Source organism: Neovison vison, chromosome 9 (genome assembly GCF_020171115.1).
Source record: "Neovison vison isolate M4711 chromosome 9, ASM_NN_V1, whole genome shotgun sequence".
NCBI classification, from domain to species: domain Eukaryota; kingdom Metazoa; phylum Chordata; class Mammalia; order Carnivora; family Mustelidae; genus Neogale; species Neogale vison.
Window position 1 is genome coordinate 32,385,482 of NC_058099.1, and position 19,563 is coordinate 32,405,044.

At 46.9% G+C, this 19,563-nt stretch overlaps 1 protein-coding gene and 1 pseudogene across 1 annotated transcript in view; one reads left to right on the forward strand and one right to left on the reverse strand.

The window, feature by feature from the left end:
- Positions 1-19,563, forward strand: part of GABBR2 (gamma-aminobutyric acid type B receptor subunit 2) — a 341,241-nt gene that overhangs the window by 221,266 nt on the left and 100,412 nt on the right. The window lies entirely within an intron of this gene.
- LOC122917420 lies at positions 2,916-3,300 on the reverse strand (annotated as a pseudogene).

The following is a 19,563-nucleotide window of genomic DNA, read 5'->3' on the forward strand; positions in this document are numbered from 1 at the left end:
TGGCCCAGTCGTTAAGCATCAGGCTTTTGATTTCAGTGCAGGTCATGATCTTGGGCTTTGGGCTTCAGGCTTTCGCGCTGAGTATGGAGCCTGCTTGAGATTCTCTCTCTGCCCCTCCCCCACTTGCTCTCGAGTGCTCTCTCTCTCTCCCTTTCAAAAAAAAAAAAAAAACTTGCTCCTTCAAAGACTTCTCTATTAACCCTCCTCGTTTATTAAAAAATAAGCAAATAGATTTCTGCAGGAAAAAAGATGAAGCAAAGCCCTAACAGGGAAGCTAGCCTGGGCCTCAGGTCAGCCCCACCAGGTCAGTCCCACCGCAGGCAGGGGGGAGGGAGGAGTGCAGCCATGATGGCAGGTCCAAGCACAGCACCCCAGAGGTAGGAGAGGGCACAGTCTGAGCTGGGACGCAGACCTACAGTCTTTATTTTAATAGCCGTGTTTGATTTTTTTTTTTTAAAGATTTTATTTATTTATTTGACAGAGAGAGATCACAAGTACGCAGAGAGGCAGGCAGAGAGAGAGAGAGAGAGAGAGGAGGAAGCAGGCTCCCTGCTGAGCAGAGAGCCCGATGCGGGGCTCGATCCCAGGACCCTGAGATCATGACCTGAGCCGAAGGCAGCGGCTTAACCCACTGAGCCACCCAGGCGCCCCGCCGTGTTTGATTTTAATTTGTACAATAAAAATATAACTAGCACTTGAGGTCGCAAGACAGGGTTTCTTTTTTGGGTTTTGTAAGAGGCAGGTATTTAGTAAAGAAAAACACAGATGGTACACAGAGGCTGCCAAAATCACTAAGGTGATACACATATCATGGGGGTTTCTTCCTGCTTTGGTTTTACCTGGGAAGGCACTTTGGTTGTCTTCTTCAAAGGTGAAAAAATGAATCACAAAAGAGTAGGAGAGAGAGAGAAACCAACAGCAGAACAGTGGTCATCTTGGACGGCCCATCTAGTCACCAAAGCAACAAATAATACTGTACTTTTACACTTGAGATTTTTGGAGGAGGATTAATAGCCTTTTTGTTTCATGCCATTTCACCACATTCTGTGTGTTCTTCATTAAAAAAAAATAATATTGAAAACAAAACCAAAAAAACAGTGGTGTTTGACGAAGGGGATGGGTGTCCATTAAACACACAAGAGCCAGGCTGCTTTGGGTCTGGCTATGGCGGCTATTGGAACTTGGCCCTGGGGCCCAGGCAGCACCCTGGGGAAATCCCTGCCCTTGTCCTGGTTGTGCCATCATCTTGACTCCTAGTACTTGGTTAGCTTTACATGGAGCCTTCTCCTGCCGCCTCCTTGAGGGAGTTCTCAGTTGCCAGCTCGCAGTCTGACCTCTACTGGAGTCTCCATGGTCATGATCTCATGGGCAGTGAGCAAATATGTCAGAGATTTTTATCACCGCCTGTCCCCCACTTCCTCGACATTTCCTCAGGGCTTTACACATAGTAGACATACAGGAAAGACTAGTTAGCTGGTGAGTGGATGGGTGGAGGGGGTGGCGGGCAAGTAGACAGTTGGAAGGTTGCGTGGATGGGTGAAGGGATGGATGGGTGTGTGGGTAGGTGGATGGATACAGGAATGGATGATAGAGAGATAGGTGTATACACGGATAGGTGGATGGATGAATGGGTGAGTATGTGGGTGGATGGATGGATGGATAGAGAGATGGCAGGTGGGTAGAAAGGGCAGGTCAGTGGTCACACAAAGATGAAGGAGCAGGTGAGTCGGTGGGTAGATAGGTGGGTAAGAAGGAATGAGTGGGTGATCAGCAGGCCCAGAAGAGGTCATTGCAATTCATATGTGGTGGCTTCATTCTAGTCAAAGTACATTTTCTCAGGGAGGATCTACAGAGGCGACGACCCTGGTGTCTTGACTTCTCTTCCATACAAGTCCTGACCTCTAGAAAGTGTTTGCTGCATTTTCTGATGGGAGACCCCATCTTGTCATCTGATTCATGGAAATACATGTTTCATGTCATGCTATTATTCTCCATTCACACTTCACCTATTCAGGAATCGGGCCTTATTAAGATCTGTCCTCTCCCTGGCTCCTCTTTGAGGAAGTTCCTTGTTAGGGCATTTCTGCTGTGAAATGTATCACACCAACTGATGGGAGAGCCAGCCTGAATGCTAAAGACTGTTATTAGCAGATTTAGCCTAGAGATGTTTCAGAGTTGTCAGTTCTGATGTTCATAGGATTATATTTTCAAACATCATCACACATCCTCTATGACAGACTTGATTACTGTGATGAACTAGTTTTCTTCCTTTAAGAAATGTTCCGGTTGCAAAAATGATTCTGAAAGCATTGGTGAAACATGCCGGGCAAAACTGAAGTGACACCGTCTCATTTGGGTGTCTCGTTTACCCTCCTGGGAGAGGCAGCCCAGTGTGGCAGAAAGAGCACTGAACATGGAGTCTGCAGACCTAGGTTGTTAGCTTGCTATCCTCTCCGTCTTAGTAGTGGTGACCTTGGGGAAGTCTCCAATCTTTGCATTCTCTGCTGCAGAATGAGACCAGTGATCAAGAGCGCCTTGCCAGGTTGCTCTGGAGATGAATTAAGGAAGGTGTGTTACAAAGTCTGAAATGCAGTGTGGGATTGAGGGGTCCTCAGGAGAGGAAGAAAGCAAGCCATAACTCACTTATATAATCTTATTGATTTATTTATTTGGTTTTATTCTAGAACATACTAAATATTCCTGATAAATGAATTTTTTTAAAGATTTTTATTTATTTGAGAGAGAGGATGAGAGCACCAGCAGTGGGGAAAGGCAGAGCAAGACGGAGAAGCAGGCTCCCCACTGAGCAGGGAGCCTCATGTGAGACTTGACCCCAGGACCCCGAAATCAAGACCTGAGCCAGAGGCAGATGCTTAACCAACTGAGCCACTCAGGTGTCCCCAGATAAATGAATTTTAATCTTCGTCATCCTCTTCCTCATCCTAGTTAATCTGGAAATAACAAAGTTCTCTTTGCTATTTGTCACTCCACACAACCAATCACCAAGATTCTTCTTCAGATGTTTTGGTGAGATATTTCAAATCCTTTTTAGAAAAGTCGCCTCAGAAGTTACAGTAATCTTGCTGTCACTCCTTTCAATGGCTACAACCCCTCCACCAAGATTCCCAGGTTTGCCATTCACTTGAATTTTCTTTTTAAATAAAGGGCTCAAATTGGGCCGCAGCCATGATTCCATCTTCTACCAGGGTTGGGGGAGGGGGAGGAGGGGGAAAAGGTCAACTTCAGAATATGCTTCTGGTTTTTGCCCCCCTTCACTCCAGCCTTTTTCATGAGTGTCATGGTGGCGGCTTGTACCACTTTGTTATTTTTATTATTATTATTTTGCTTAAACAAGAGGAGAAATCAGATATATAGTGAAAAATTTAACTGTATGTCCAATTTAACTGTATAGCCCCTTCTGGGCCGCGGGATTTTTAATATCAGTGATGACACCATGGTGTAAAAACCTGGCATCACCACCAGGAAGTGGGTGTTTCCCTTTGCCTCGTTCATTCCTTCTGTAAATATTTCCTACCACTGACAGTGTGAGAGGCATGGGGAAGGGGTGATACAGACACAGTGCTGAGCAAGGCCAATGTGGTCCTTGGGCCAGGGGAGACAGATCGTAAGCAGCTACTCATCTGAATAACTATTTGAATATAGATTGTGGAAAGTGCTCTGAGGAAAGCCACAGGGTGTCTTAAGAACTTAGAAATAGAGGCCTGACCAAGGCTGGGGATCAGAAAGACTTCTCTGGAAAAAGAAAAGAAAAAAAGACAAGACTTCCCTGAGATACCTTTGAGTTCAGAGTGAAGAATGAATCAGAGCTAACTAGGCAAAGAGGGTCAGAAGGGCATTCCTGGGAAAGGCAAGAGCAATTGCAAAGGCCCTGGGGTGAGAGGAGGTGTGGAACCTTTGAAAAAGCAAAAGAAATCCAATGTGGCTGGAACAGAGTGGGACAGGATGAGCCTGGGGAGTGGGCCAGAGTGATTGGGTGGAAGCCAGATCACGTTGCACCTATGGGTGCAACCAGTGGGACCAGTGGGACCCTGTGGAAGGGTGTCCGGCAAGGGAGTGAACTGATTGCTATTTTCAAGAATGTTCTCCTGGCTGCAGTGGAGAGAACAGATTAGGAAGAAGCATGAGCACCTGCAGAACACTGGTACAAACCTATAGTGAGCGGGGAGGGAGAGAGGCAGGTAGAGTCAAGGGATATTTCAGGAGGAAAAAATGCCAATCATTATAGAAAGGAGGGGGTGATCAAGGATGTCCTTCCAATGTAGTTACTTCTCATTTTGAATGACTCTCATCTTGAATGGCTCTTAAGTTATGTACACTGTAAATATTATGACAGTAAATGATAGAAATGCATCTGTAGACTCTACAGTATTCCACCCAGTGTAACATCTGGATAATCTGAAATTTTTCATGATGGTTTCATGATGGTTCAAGGAGACTGGATGCTGCAGTTACCCTTCCTGATCCTGCAGAAAAATATTCCATGCATGCAGAGATCAGGACCCCAAAGGTGTGCTTGGTAAAAACCAAGAATGCAAGTGGACAGGACACATCAGATCTGAGCCTTTAGGTGCTCACAGTTCATGGGGAAGCAGACATAATGTAAGCGGCCAAAACCCACTTGGGTCTGTCTACAAATGAGGTTATACAACTGCCAGGGAAACCTCCCTGGTGAGTTGCTCCTAACTGCTGAACAGCGTGACCTCAAGTCCCAGCACTGCCCACCATTCCTCCAGTCTAACCCCTGGGTCCCTGGGGGCATCTCACTGTCTTCACAAATTGTTCCTTGCTTGGCCCAGTGCCACAGCTCCTTGGCGACATCCAGTGCCTGCAAGCCACTTATGGAGGCCTCTCACCACATTATTGCCAGATCTTTGTTCCTCGGGGCCCCCACGGGCCGTCATGGCCTCAGTCTTCACTGGGGAAGAAGGCCGCTCTGCCCCTTGCTCAGCAGGGCTCCGTGCTATGTGGGAGCTGACTTGTCTCGGCTGGTTAGAGCCACCTGTGCGCATGTCTTCCCGGCTTCCTGTTCTGTGATGTCACATTAGTAGTGTGAAATTGGCCATGACAGGAGTATCTACACCACAGTAATCCTTGAATGCTACACATCAGGATTTCTCCACCTCCCCATCAGAGAGTTTGTAGGTGAGCATTTCCCAGCACACCACCAACTAGGCCCAGAGCTAAGCAGTGGTGTCCTAAGCCCCACAAGTTTCCCTGTGAATCAAGCCCCCTAGCTTCCTACAGGGTTCAATCCCTGTGGGCAGACTTGGAGACAGTGACCACATGGTCCTCTCAGCTCCCATCCCTACCTAACACACCCAAGTACCAGTACGTTAAACATCTCACAGTCTGGGGACTGTGGCCCCTACAAGCATCCGACAGGGGTGGGCTCTGAGTCCTGGCTTTGAATCACAGTAGGGACCCCTGTAATTACATAGCTGCATGTTAGAAGAGACTGTATATACTTTGGTGTTGGGTTTTTTTTTAAATTGTCTTTTATTTATTTATTTTTATTTTTTATTAACATATAATGTATTATTAGCCCCAGGGGTACAGGTCTGTGAATCTCCAGGTTTACACACTTCACAGCACTCACCATAGCTCATACCCTCCCCAATGTCCATAACCCAGACACCCTCTCCCTAACCCCCTACTCCCAGCAACCTTCTGTTTGTTTTGTGAGAGTAAGAGTCTCTTATGATTTGTCTCCCCCACCATCCCATCTTGTTTGATTTTTTCCTTCCCTACCCCCAAAACCCCACATGTTACCTCTCAAATTCTTCATATCAGAAAGATCATATGATAATTGTCTTTCTCTGATTGACTTATTTTGCCAGCATAATACCCTCTAGTTCCATCCACGTCGTTGCAAATGGCAAGATTTAATTTCTTTGGATGATTGTGTGGTTTTTGTTTTTAAAGATTTTATTTATCTATTTCGTGAGATAGAGAGAGAGAGAGAGCAAGCACAGGCACCAGTTGGGGGAGGGGTAGAGGGAGAAGGCAAGAGAGAGAATCCTGAGCAGACTCTGTACAGAGCATGGAGTCCTATGTGGGGCTCGACCTCATGACCCCGAGATCATGACCTGAGCCAACACATAGAACGGGACACTCAACTGAATGAGCCACCCAGGCACCCTTATACTTTGGAGAGACACTAAGAGGAATATTCCAAAGTTCTAGAGGGTCACAGTAGAGAGAACCCCTCCCTGCTGGAAATAGCATGGAACCATTAGGAGGAGCGGCACTCATTCCTTCAGTGATCAACTCACTCATAGCAGGCCCTGTGTTCATGGGATTACGGTAAAGAGTAAGGCATATTTATTCTACACCTGCACTGCTCAGTGGGGCCACCCCTAGCCTCATTCAAGAGCATTGAAGATGTGGCAGGTGCAGAAGTAAAACACACCAATTTCAAAGACCTAGTACCCCCCAAAATGTAAAGTATCTCATTAATAATTTTTATAGTGATTACCATTGAAATGATATTACTGTGGGTACATTGGGTTAAAAAGTTTATCATTGACATTAATTCTGTGCATTTCTTTTTTACTTTTTAAATATGGTTGCTGGGTTATTTAAAATGACATGTGTGGTTCGTGTCTATTGATCACCACGGTTTAACCTTGGAAGTTGCTCCTGGCCCGGTGGTACAGACTTTCAGTCAAGTCAGTTGGGCTGGACCTCAAAAGACAGAAAAGGTTTGGGAAATCAGAGACAGTGGGAACAGAAAGGAGAATGTTTTATAGAAATAAGCGTTCGGACCCTGCCCTCTAAGAGGAGTAGGACATCAGTTTTGACCTAAAAAAACTATACCTCTAAGAAGTTTTCCTCAAGATGCAGTGGTGATTATAAGCCAAGACTTGGACCCTATTAGAGCACTCATGGAAACATGGTTTGTCTTGGTGCGGGCAGGGGAAAAACTAGAAATAACCAAAACATCCAGTGCTTGGACTGAGCTAAACAAATTTTGGTGCATCTATACAGTAGAATTATTGGCAGCCATTAGAAATAGTTGTTACAGAGAACTATATAATGACATAGAAAGTTGTTTGTAATATATTGTTTAGTGAAAAGGGGGCAGATTGCAAAGATTTTCATGGCAAATCCTCACTTTTGATAGCATATGTTTAAATACATAAAGACCAGAAGAATGTACTCCCAAGTGTCAGCTGTGGTGTCTCTGGGTAGAATTCTTTCTCTTTGCTTATTTTTCCTTTCCAAATTTTCTACAGTGGATATATATTACTTTAGGACTCATTTTGGTTTTGTATTTTTTTTAAAGAAAGACTTAAAAAACATATTAACTTTAAAAGACCTGACTTTATTTCAGTCTTGGCCCTTACTAGCCAAGGGACTTTGACTTATAAGCTTTTGGACTCACTTTTCCCATCTGTACAATAGGATATACGAATACTTGGCTCACAACGTTGTCATGAGGACTAAGGGACACATGCCTACCTGGCACGGTTCCCAGCACCTGTAGGCTCTCAGCCATTATTAATACTCTTCTCCTTTCTGTCCCCTTCTATCTTAGATGGACCCTGATTCTCACTTAGAAGTGAACTGAGCAGGGAAGGGAGAAAAAAATGGAAGTAAACCTCAGAGGCCTCGAACACCTCCTGCTCTCCTGTGAGCCTCAATTTTCTGAGCCTGGAGGAACTCCTTTGTCCTCAATGCCAAACTCTAGCAGGTTGGGTCCCCACTAGCTGGGGCCCAGTTAACTGAGGGCATGTTATGTCATTTCATCTGAGTAGGCAGGAAAAAAACACAGAGGGTATTGCCTATAAGAGGCTATAGGCCAGCCGGAAAAATTCTTGAGGTCTGAGACCTTAAGGTACATTCAGTGAACGACTTGTGACAGGTCAGCTCTAGACTGTGGCTCTAGTAGACCCTTAGTGTGATAACATGAAGAAAGAAGAATTTTGTATATGCTTCTCCATGTATGATCTACATATGTAATACATGGGCACGAGTGTTTTTACAAGCCCATAGTATGTGATGAAACAGTGACCCAGATTCTCCCTCAGGCACACAGCGTCTTTAATAGGCCCTATGTAGTGGTAGTTAATCCAGAGAACCACTGTCAGTTCCCCTTCAGTAATCTGGCAGGGTCCCTGTGTGTGTATGGGCTCCAGAGTACTTTCTGAAATGTACCAGAAAAATTCCCTGTTCATCCTCAAATCGAGTAATTCTTTCAACTGGCTTATAGGGAGCTGCCTCGGTAATCTGAGTTTAATGACCTAAGCCACTGGACAGCTGTCTTAGGAATTAAAGTCTCTTGTGAACAGAGTATTCTGAGGTTCTAAACTCCTATGTAAGGGAAACGTGTCCCATTTCCCCCCAGCAAGGGCTGTGGAGATGCGCAGCTTGGTGTCTTCTGGGGCACATTCTCCTCAGCCCCGCTTATGTGAGGAGTAGTGACCATCACAAGAAGTGGGATTTATTACGTGGCTTCCTCAAGGGACAGTCGTGGGCCTCAGCTGGGGCTGAGCTCCATGCCTCGGTTCACCTGGAGGATGATGAGGATGTTGGCTGGCACGGTCAGAGCAGGGGCTCGCCGATCTCCAACGCCTCTTGTGACTCTGAAGTAATGAAAGAGAAAAGTTTTTCAAGATGGGAACCAATATTTACTAAGCACCCAAAGTACAGAGTTTCCCCAGGCGCAAGCCCTGCCTGTGGAGCAGACGTGCTTAGTACCATTTCATGGAGAAGAACCCAGTTCAGGAGGCCGTGCAGCGTGGCCAGGCTCACAGGCTGGGAGGTGACGACTGCGCCGAGGCTCATGAGGTAGGAAGTGACAACTGTGTCCAAGTTCACAACATGGGAATTGATGACTGTGTGCAGGCTCACAAGATGGGAAGTGACAACTGTGCCCAGGCTCACGAGGTGGGAAATGATGACTGTGCCCAGGCTCGCGAGGTGGGAAGGGACAGCTGTGCCCAGGTTCACAAGGTGGGAAGTGACAACTGTGTCCAGGCTCACGAGCTGGGAAGTGACAGCTGTCCCCCAGCTCACAAGGTAGGAAGTGACAGCCGTGCCCAGAGAAGGGCCCAAAGATTTCGGGCCCGACATCAACCACCTCTAATGCCCATGTTCATTTTACACTCTTGTCTACTCCCCGACCACTCTCGGTGGAATCCTTTGGAACCTCAGTTTGCTCTGTCACACCAGCCATGTTGCCACAGAAAAATCTATACAGGTATCATCTCCACTCCTCTTCACCTGCTGAGCTCTGCTGACTCTGTGAACCCCCGAGTGTCTCCTCTCTCCTCCCTCTCCTCTGCCCCTCATCTCTTCTGAGTCTCACATCTACACTCACCAGATTATTCTTCCTAAACAATCTCTGACCACATTGTTCCTTATTAATAGCCTTCCATGGCTCCGTACTGCCTACAGGATAGAGCCTGCCATCTTGGGAGCTCACCACCAGCCATCACTGTGTACAGGCTATTTCCTCTCAGGAGGAAATATCCCTTCTTCACACAGAAGGGATATTAGCTACTCTCCCACACACACCTCACATTTTCAACATTCACAGCTGTGCTTATGGGCTGTTGTGTGTTTTTGTTGTTGTTTTTTTCACTATCATCTTCTCAACCATGCCTTTATTCAACAAGTAATTGTTGAGAACTTACTAATGGGCCAAGCACCGTACTGGAAGCCAGGAATACAGCATGAACCAAACAAACAGAAATCCTTTCCTTCAAAGGGTTTACAGCCCGGTGCAAAGAGAGAGTCAGTGATGGGCATATTAAGTAAGTAAATTATGTAGTATGTGAGAAGGCAGCAGTGCTATTTAAGAAGAAAAAATGGAAGAAATGTGCAGGAAGGGAAGGAGAATTGGAAATGGCGCCAGTGGAGAGGGAGCAGGGAGAAGTTTTAAACATCATGGCCAGAGGAGGTCTCACTGGGAAGGTGGTGCATGAGAAATGACTTGAAGAAGGGGTGAGAAGGTCCGTGTTATGACTAGGGGAGAAGTGATCCAGGCCAGGGGACAGCCAGCGTGGAAGCCTCGGTTGACAGTGTCTCCAGCACTTGGGGTTAAGGGAAGCTTCTACTTCCGGCCAAGATGGAGGAGTAACAGGGACTGGCTTTACGCTCTTGCCTTAAGCAACTAAAACACCAGTCAAATCATGGGAAACAACAGTTTTCCAACTCTGGACTACAGACAGCACAGGAGAATGACCCCTGAGAGAAGGGACACAAAGAACATGAGCCTTAGGATTGCCCAGATACAGCCCTGCAGTCCACCAAGTTGACAGCATGAATTGAGACAGTTGAAATTTTGAATTAAGAGAGACCAAGGAGGCTAGAATTTGCAGGCAGAAGAGCGGAGGGAAGAGAGACAGGGCAGCAGACAGCTCCAAGGAGCCACCTCAGGTCTTCAGCTATGGACTTGTCAGCATGTGCTGACGTAGTGAGGAAACCACCTGAGACCAGGGAAAGTACCAGCAGAAATCAACATGCAAAGGGATCCTCAGAGCTCATGCAAGGCCAGGAATCATTGGTGTTCACATCAGCCAGGATGAAAAATTTCAGAAAGGGAGATACTCAGGAGGCTCTTGTCCCAGTAGTCAACCCTAGACTAAAGGTGGTTCTGGGCCCACCCAAGAAAGCCTAGAAGCAAAGCTGGAAGGGGTCAAACTCATTTCAAGTAACTTAATCATGCCCCAGACAAAGCTTAAACATATTTAAAGGAATATTCAAAAATATCTAGCACCCAGAGTGGGTCTGATATCTCATCAAAAATAACCGAGCAGGCAAAGAAGCTGGAGTGTGTGGGAAGTGCAAGGAGGCCAGTGTAGCTGGGACGGAGTCAGTGAGGGGAGACACCATCAGAGAAATCAGAGGCCAGATTTCACGGGTCCCGGCAAGCCCTGCAAGGTCTTCGGCTAACTCAGCAGTCAGGGGAAGATGCTTTCTTTCTTACCTCCCCTACCAAACCAAAGGGTACCCCTGCTTTTTTTTCTAAACTCACTGGGGACCATGGAGTGATTGCCCTACCTTATCAGGGTAGCCTTGAGCACACATCTGCCACTACCAGCCTTCCCACTGTCCTCCCGGGAGGATCAGCTCAATGCAGAAGCAGGAAGAAGGGAAAGTATAGGAGAGGGGGGTAAGAAAAGTACTGAAAAAACGGTATTTCCCATTTGGGATGAGAAAGGGCCAGGACCTGCTTCAGTCAGGCCTTCCAGTCTGAGACTCTGCCCCTGAAAGATGTGTGACTTTGGAAAATCTTCCTAACCACCATGGTCATGTTTGCTTGTTTGATGAAAATTAATAATGGCGTGCCACCTACTTCTAAAGGGGGTTTGAAGCAGCTTTCAGTAACAGGCTTATATACAGTGAGGCCACTGAAACAGAAGTCAAAAATCTAAAATCATACAATGTGAAGATGAAATACATTCCGAAAACCTAGGCTGGTATAGTGGACTTAACGAGGAGTGTAAATGAACTCGCTGCCAAGTGATAAAGAGAACTGGACCTCATTTTCTCCATCTGTAAAATGGGATTAATGCTCTCTGGCCAGCCTACCCCAGAGAGCCGCTATGAGGATCACCAAGGCTGTCTAAACGGGAATGTGTCTTTAGGACTCTTCTGGTGCAAGTAATAGAAAACCGTCCTTACCCAAAGATAACAGTGAAGTTCAGGACGAGGCCTCTCCATCTCTCCATCGCTAGGACTGCTTCTTTCTGTGACAGCTCCATGCTCAGCCTCTGCAGTTACTTCCGGATCCCACTGTCGCTCCACCAGGTCCAGCAAAAGAGGGAGCTCATTTTCCCCACTAGTGCCAACAGAATCCCTGAAAGCCAATCCCCTTAGCTTTGATTGGCTGGGTTTGGGTCACGTGCACTTGCCTAAACCAATCACTATTGCCAGGGGACTGCACTGATTGGCTTAGTTTAAGTCATGTGACTCTTGACTTTATACATGTGGTTCACACATAAATAAAGTTTCATAGAACTTGAAGGTAGAGTGAGGCCAGAGGAATCTCAGAGGGGGCATTTCTCTTTTCTCTGCCTCTCTTCCAACAGCTCCATTCTCTCCCCTTCTCTGTGCCCTAGGAAGCCGTTCCCACGGTCAGCATTACCCAGGGTCCCTTGTGCTCAGCTTCTGGTTGGCTTTAGCCAGTGGGGAGTACAGGCAAGAGATTAGAGGCCAAGAGGAGAGAGAGGGAGGTCAGGGTGCAGCCCTCAGCCTGCCTTTGGTGCTCTATCTTTTGAAATAAATATGCCCTTCCTCCAAGGCTACTTCTTCTCTGTGTCTCCCACTCCTGTGAAGCTCTGAGGACACAATTTCTTCCCTAGCTCCTCTGCTCTGAGTTATATAACAGCTCCTGCCGTTACTAGTCCATGGGCACAACAGTGTCTTTCAGCTGCCCTCATGATCTGTTCCCCCACACTTGTGGTAGTCCTTAATTAAGGGTCTTCTTTGAACCATTCAGGGTGAATTCTCTTACTTCCTGTGACCCCCATATTTGTTATCTGTTGCTTCATAGCAAATTATCCCAAAGTGTAGTAGCTGCAAGCAACAGTACAGATTTATTATCTCGTGTAGTTTCTGTGAGTCAGGAATTCAGGGGTGACTTAGCTGCAAGGTTCTGGCTTAGGGGCTTTAATATTTATAATTGCAGGCAAGGTGGGACTACAGTCATCCTAGGGCCTCTTGGGGTAGGAGACTTGTTTCCAAGGTGGCTCACGAACATGGCTGGCAAATTAATGGTGGCTGTTGGCAGAAGGACTTGGGTCCTCACCACGTGGACCTCTCTCCATAGGGCTGCTTGGATATCCTTATCACACAGTGGTCGGCTTCCACCAGCGTCAGTGATCCAAAAGAAAGCAAGGCTGGAGCATCAGTGTCTTTGTGTGGCCTAACTTTGGAAGTCACTCTGCCATTTCTGTAGTAGCCTGCTGGTTACAGACAGCAGCCCTGTTCAATGTGGGAGGGGACTGTACAGGTTGTCAGTATCTGTAAGTGAGAATAACTGGGGCCATCTTAGAGAGTGGCTCTCACAGCCCTGACCAACATCATCTCTAAATTAAAATCAGGCTACTGTGATCATTCAGAGGGGGACCAGCTGGTGAGCAAGAAAAGAAATGTCCACTGCATAGTGTTTGACGGCCATACACCAGATGCCAGTCCTATCAATACAGGGACTTCACTAGCTGGACCCATACGTTGGGCAGGGGTCTTAGAAGAGCCCCTGTGGTTGGAAATAAAGACCCTCTCAAGCCCAGGCCAGAGGTGGGAGGGAGGAGACAACCCATCTTAAGCAAAAAGGTTCTTCGATTTATCTCTCCGAGCTTCAGCAGGCCTCACTCCAGCCCTGAAAACAGCCTCGGACACCCACCGCGTTTGTTCCTGGTCCAAGCCCTGCATTTCTCAGCCGTCGTTCTGGTTTCTGCTGCTAGAAGGAGCCTCCTGACCCTCCACAGGGTCAGGAGACTGCACTGAGGCCACCTCAGTAGGTGGGACTGCCAACACTGCCCTTCCCTTCCTTTCTGGTTTTCTCCCTGCTGACTCCTGTCTCTATCCTTTGCAGGAGAATTAGTGGAAGATTTTTTTAATTGATGGAAGGTTTTTAGATTTAGCCCATGAAGCCAACTGAATAGTCCCCAGTCCCCATATGGAGCCATCTGGGTTTCAAATAGGGGAGCTGAGCCAAGAGGGAGAACAAGTTCTCAATCAGGCACACCAGGGACACCTTGCTGCCAGCCCAGCCCGCTGTTTCCAAGGTGGGACTGGTGACTCATCAGGCCAGAGAGCTGAGGACCGCTGGGGCTGGGAAGGGCTTGGGAGACTGTCACATCGGTACTCCTTGCCCTTGGCCTGCCTCATACATATGCCCTCATGCGTGTACACACTTAGACATATCCATGCTTTGGCAGATGAAAACTCACACCCAGAATGTTGTACAGATGGAGAAACCAAGACACAGTCAAGATTGAGAGAGCTTCCTGCCCAACCCTAGCCTCGATGTGTAACCTGATGTCAGCCATTGGAGCTTGAAAAGGTTCTCAGGAAGCCCCATCTCTCAGTTTAGGGATGACCAAAACCAACCTCAAGATTTCTTCACATTCCTGCGGGCTTGCACTCTCATGGTCCTGCTTGTGCTGAATTCATTCAGAATTTGGACCATTCCAGATCCCTGAGGGTTTTGTTTTTTTTTTTCCCCTCAGCTCAGGGCCCCATGGATCCATGCCTGGAATGCAGACCCCTCCTCCATTATGACAGTCACACAAAACAAAAACGAACAGACCTGCAAGCCATCCCCTTTTATGAGGACTTGTGAGGGGTTCCAGAGAATATTTGGGGGTTGGGGGAGGGGGTTTGTACCATAGAATGTCATTTGAATGACTTCAAGTTGGACCTTATTCCTGATCTAGTTCATGCTCTGCCACTCCACCCTCCCGTCCCCTGTCTTAGGGACCACTTTCCCTGTGGTGGTCTCACTAGGCCTCCCACCCCTCTTGGACCTCCTTCTCTGCAGAGGATAGCTCCTTCCTCTTCTCCCTTCTTCTTACCTTCCACCCAGGAGACTAATCAAGGTTCCCTCCTACACCAAGATCATTTCCTCTTAGGAGAAATTCTGGACCCAGCTTTCAGATAATACAAACCTGATCTCCTTACACACTAGGAGACTGCCACCCAAGGGACGAGGGGGCCCTGAGCTAGAGGCCAGGTGGCCCACCTCCCAGCACAGGGCCCTTCCTGAACCCCCTGTCCCTGAGCTCCATAGCCCTGCCCATTTTTCCTGTACCATTCCTCTGCTGGGCACCTTTCTCTCGCTTTCCCTGGTCACCCTGCAGCTGAGCCCTCTGGCGTCAGGCACACCTGGACTGCTGTGGTGCCAGCTGCTTTGTTTGAGCCCTGCCCCCCAAGCCCCCCAACCCAGGCCAGCCTGCAGCCCACTCTGGCTTGAAGTGAAGATTCCAGCAGATTGCAAATTGCCTGTCTCAGACTTTCAGGTCGGCCGGTCAGCAATTTGGTTTTCCTGGTGGAGACTAATCTATTTAACAAAAATAGAACCTACAGTAAAGCAAAATTAAATATTTCTAAGCATGGGGATGCTGGCATCTGTAATTGACCAGGAAACTCGAAGAGGGGTTGGGGGTAGGGGCAAAAATCCTGGAGGAGGGTCTCATGGTGTATGGCTTTAGGGAGACAGAGCCCAGCTGGCCACCCCGGAAGCTAGGCAAAGACCCTACTCACTGATCAGGGCAGGTCCCCGCTGCTGACTGGGCAAGTAAGGCGTGGACCATCTGTCTGCCAAACCAGAAAGCCATTCTTCCCTTCTCTGCCTTCCACAACCTTCACACTGGACAACTCTAAACCCTATGGGTTCCACCACGTTCCCATCTTGGGAATAATGGACTCTTCTCCAGCCACGTCCTCCTATGTCACTTGGACTCCACAATTGCTTCCAACTGACTTCCTTGCACCCAGTCTCCCCCTTGTGCCTATCCGTTTTCCACAAGCACCAGAGCAGCTTTTTTTTTTTTCCTTCAGCTTTATTGAGGCATGCTTAATAAATAGGATTTATATCTAGTTAAGGGGTACTCTTTGATGATTTGATATACTGTGACATGATCGCAAACATCAAGCTAATTAATGTAGCCATCATAGCCATCCCCTACAGTTTCCATTCTCTCTCTCTTTCTTGCTTTCTTTCTCTATAGTGAGAACCCTTAAGATTTACCCTCTTAGCACTTTGCAAGTTTACAGCATAATACTACTACCTGCAGTCCCCATGCTGTCCATTAGCTTCCCCAGAACTTATTCATTCTGTGTAACTGAAAGTAGGTACCCTTTGACCATCATCTCCCCACTTCTCCCTCCCTCCAGCTCCCAGCAATCACCATTCTACTCTCTGCTTCTAGGAGTCTGACTGTTGTAGATTCTACACATAGGTGATACCATGCAGTATTTGTCTTTCTGTGTCCTTCTTATTTCACGTAGCATAATGTCCTCCAGGTCCATCCGTGTTGTCACAATTGACAGAATTTCCTTTTTATGTTGTTGTTAAAGATTTTATTTATTTATTTGAGAAAGAGACAATGAGAGAGGAGGAGGTCAGAGGGAGAAGCAGACTCCCCGTGGAGCTGGGAGCCCGATGCGGGACTCGATCCTGGAATTCCGGGATCATGACCTGAGCCGAAGGCAGTCGTCCAACCAACTGAGCCACCCAGGCGTCCCAATTTCCTTCCTTTTAAAGAAGATGTTGGACATGTTCCCTCTTGGTTTATAATAACCCTTCTATGGCCCCCGTTTACAACATGAGGTCCAAAACTCTCCCTGATTCGGTTCTTGCCTTCTTTCCTTCCATGAACCTCCCCGACCACTTTCATATCCCCACCAGCCACCTTGCCCTTCCTTCTGGTCCTTCACAGAGCCAAGTTCTCTCTTGCCTCCAGGCCTTTGCATACGGTTTTCCCTCCACCTAGAACATTCCTCTCTCATCCTCTTTGCCTGCCTAACTGACACTCACTCCTTCCTGTCCCCTCCAAGCCCTTCCTTGAGAGAGTGCCCTTCCTTTCATCCTCATACCTCTGTATCCACCCTCTCCTACCAACTGTCACACTGCCTTGTAACTCTTTTTTTTTTTTTTTTTTTTGCTGGTCACCTTCCTTAGCCTGGGAGCTTCTCGAAGACTAGGACTTTGGCTTACTCATTGAGTTTCCCCAGGGTCTAGCAAGGGCATGCTGTGTCCCAGAGTAACCACTCAACAAACACAGCATATGACACCTGTCTCCTCACTTTCTTTTTTTTTTTTTTTAAGATTTTATTTATTTATTTGACAGAGGGAGATCACAAGTAGGCAGAGAAGCAGGCAGAGAGAGAGGGGGAAGCAGGCCCCCCCACTGAGCAGAGAGCCCAATGTGGGTCTTGACCACAGGACCCTGAGATCATGACCTGAGCCAAAGGCAGAGGCTTAACCCACTGAGCCACCCAGGCACCCCTGTCTTCTCACTTTCTATGAGGAAACTGAGGCCCAGACAGAGGAAGGAGCATAACTAGGGGCACACAGGTGTTCGTGACAAGACTTAAACTAGAGCCCTGAGCCTCACACTCTAAGCCCAGAACCCCTTCTGGCTTAATTGCATAGAAACAGTCTCAGCCAACATCATTCAGCTCCTGGGGACACAGACCCCAGCACCAACATCTTGCAGGGTTTTCTGGATCCCTCAACCTGTGATCCCCTTTGGGTCTTCATGATAACCAGCTCGTCTGTTTTGGCCTCTTCATCTCTCTTGGTTCAGAGCAGAGTAGAGCAGGCAGTTTGGGGAACTGAGATAATAGATAGGTAACCCGCACAAGCCCCTTCTCTCCAGCTCTTCCCGCTCTGATAGGAAGTCCCTTTCCCCATTCCTGAGAAGAGATTCTCACCCACCCCTTGGTGCGGGTAAAAACTAAGCTTTTCCTCCTCGCATTTTTTACTCTGGAAGCCCAAGGGGACTGACTTGGCCACCCGTGTGCTGGAGCCGGATCCTCTTGGCTCCCAAGAGAGCCAAGAGCTACTTGTTAAATGATGCAGAATCGATGAGCCAGGTGTGAAATGGTAGATAGCTGGAAGTCTGCTTGGTGCAAGTATTTACACTGTAGAAACCCCCATACAAATCAGGGCTTCCTACCCTGCCCTCACCAAGAGCCTATTGTTAAACATTAATCAACACATCCCTGACTAGATCCCTCCCCTCCACCAAGGCTACTGAGGTCTCACTCTGGTCCCCTGCAAAGAGCACATTCTCCCATCAGTGACTGGTTCTTCCATAAGGAGGCAGGGGAGCATGTGGTTAGAGGCATAAGCTTGAAGTCCTCCTTGTCTGGAATGAATCCCGGTGCTGCCCACTGGTCACATGACCCCAGGCAAATGTCTTCTCGTACTGCCTCCCGTTTCTTCATCTGTAAAACAGAGATAATGATAACCCACAGTGCACTGCCTTGGGGTTGCTGTTGAGAATTGATTCATGAAGAACAACTCCCGAGAAAAAAAAATCTCAGATAATGTACACAAATGTTTCAACAGAGCTAAAAATAACATGAAGAGTGTTATCTCTGTGCGTTCTGCAGTAGGAAACCGGAGAAGAGAGTCCAGAAAGAGCTCATCCCAGGTACCCTTCCTAGAAAACGGCAGAACACAGCCTCCATCTGTGTCTTCAGACCCCTTGCTCGTGGCTTTTCCCCTTCTTCTAAGTGGAGGGGAGATGTACTTATATTTGCATGGATCTCTGGCTCTTACTCACAAAAACTTGAAGCTGTCAGTAAAAATTAATCTATTCCAAGAGAGAGTATTATTTTGTTGGTGATGATGTTGCTATTTTTGCCTGTAAAAAATATGCCTTCTTATAACATCTTTTCAAAAAAAGTTTTTAATCAAGTTTTTCTCTTAGGAAAATAATACATATTCATTATAGGATATTGGAAAATATCCAAAAGTCAAAAGAAGAAAAAGCCATAATCACACAACCTAATAACCAACAAGCATTAACATTTTTATTTGGTGGGAGTGATTTTTGCATCATTGTGCATATACTGTAAATATAATTTTTACACTTTTTTACTAATGTGACTAGGTAGGATAAGTACTACTAGCTGCTGTAACAAAGATGTCTCAGAATCTTAGAGGATCAATGCAGTAAAACTTGATGTTTCTCATATGAGTCCAAAGTGGATGTTTCTGGTTGGTGGAAATTCTTTCCATGTGATGATTCATGGACCCAGGCTCTTCCATCTCAGGTCCCCTCTGATCCTAGGGCCTCAGAGTTCACTGAAAGATGCTTTGAATCTAGTTGACAGATGGGGGAAGTGAAGGAGTGTGAAGGGTCTTGTGGGAGGTTTTCATGGCCAGATCTGGCATATCATATGCCATTTCTCCCCACATTTCTTTGTCTGGAACTGCCGCCTAACTGTAAAGGTGGTTAGAAAATGCAGTTTAACCATGTGCCCAAGGGGAAAAGGAACTGGATTTGGTGAACAGCTAACCAGTGTCTGGAACAGTCAGAAATCACTTTTTCCAATCTTCTGTCATTTTTATAATAAAATGCTCAAGGGTGTAGAACTTAGATCAAGTCACCCCTTGGTTAAAACCCTTCGGTCACTTTCCTTGCATTCGGAGTTAGAGTCAGCATCCTTGATACAGCCTCTAAGGTTTCACATGACCTCACACATGTCCAGCTTGCCAATCATATCTCATGCTTATCTCCTCCTCGATGACCTTTTACAGCTTCGCTGGGATCTTTCAGCGCCTCTGGTTTCCCAATCTCTCTTTGACTTGGGAACTTTGCACATATAATCCCTCTTCCCAGGACCATCTCTCCCACACTCTTAGCTAACTCCTGATCTCGTTGGAAATGCCACCTCCCCAGAAAAGCCCTTCTTGGCCTACAGTCTGTCTACATTAAGTTTGTGTTGTAGTTCTCAATCATTCAGCTCCCTATTCTTCTCCTTCGTGTCACTTACTGTAGTGATCACTTATTGTGTGTGTATTAAGTGATTGTAGTATCACTTATTGTAGTTTGTAATTTTATATTTATCGGT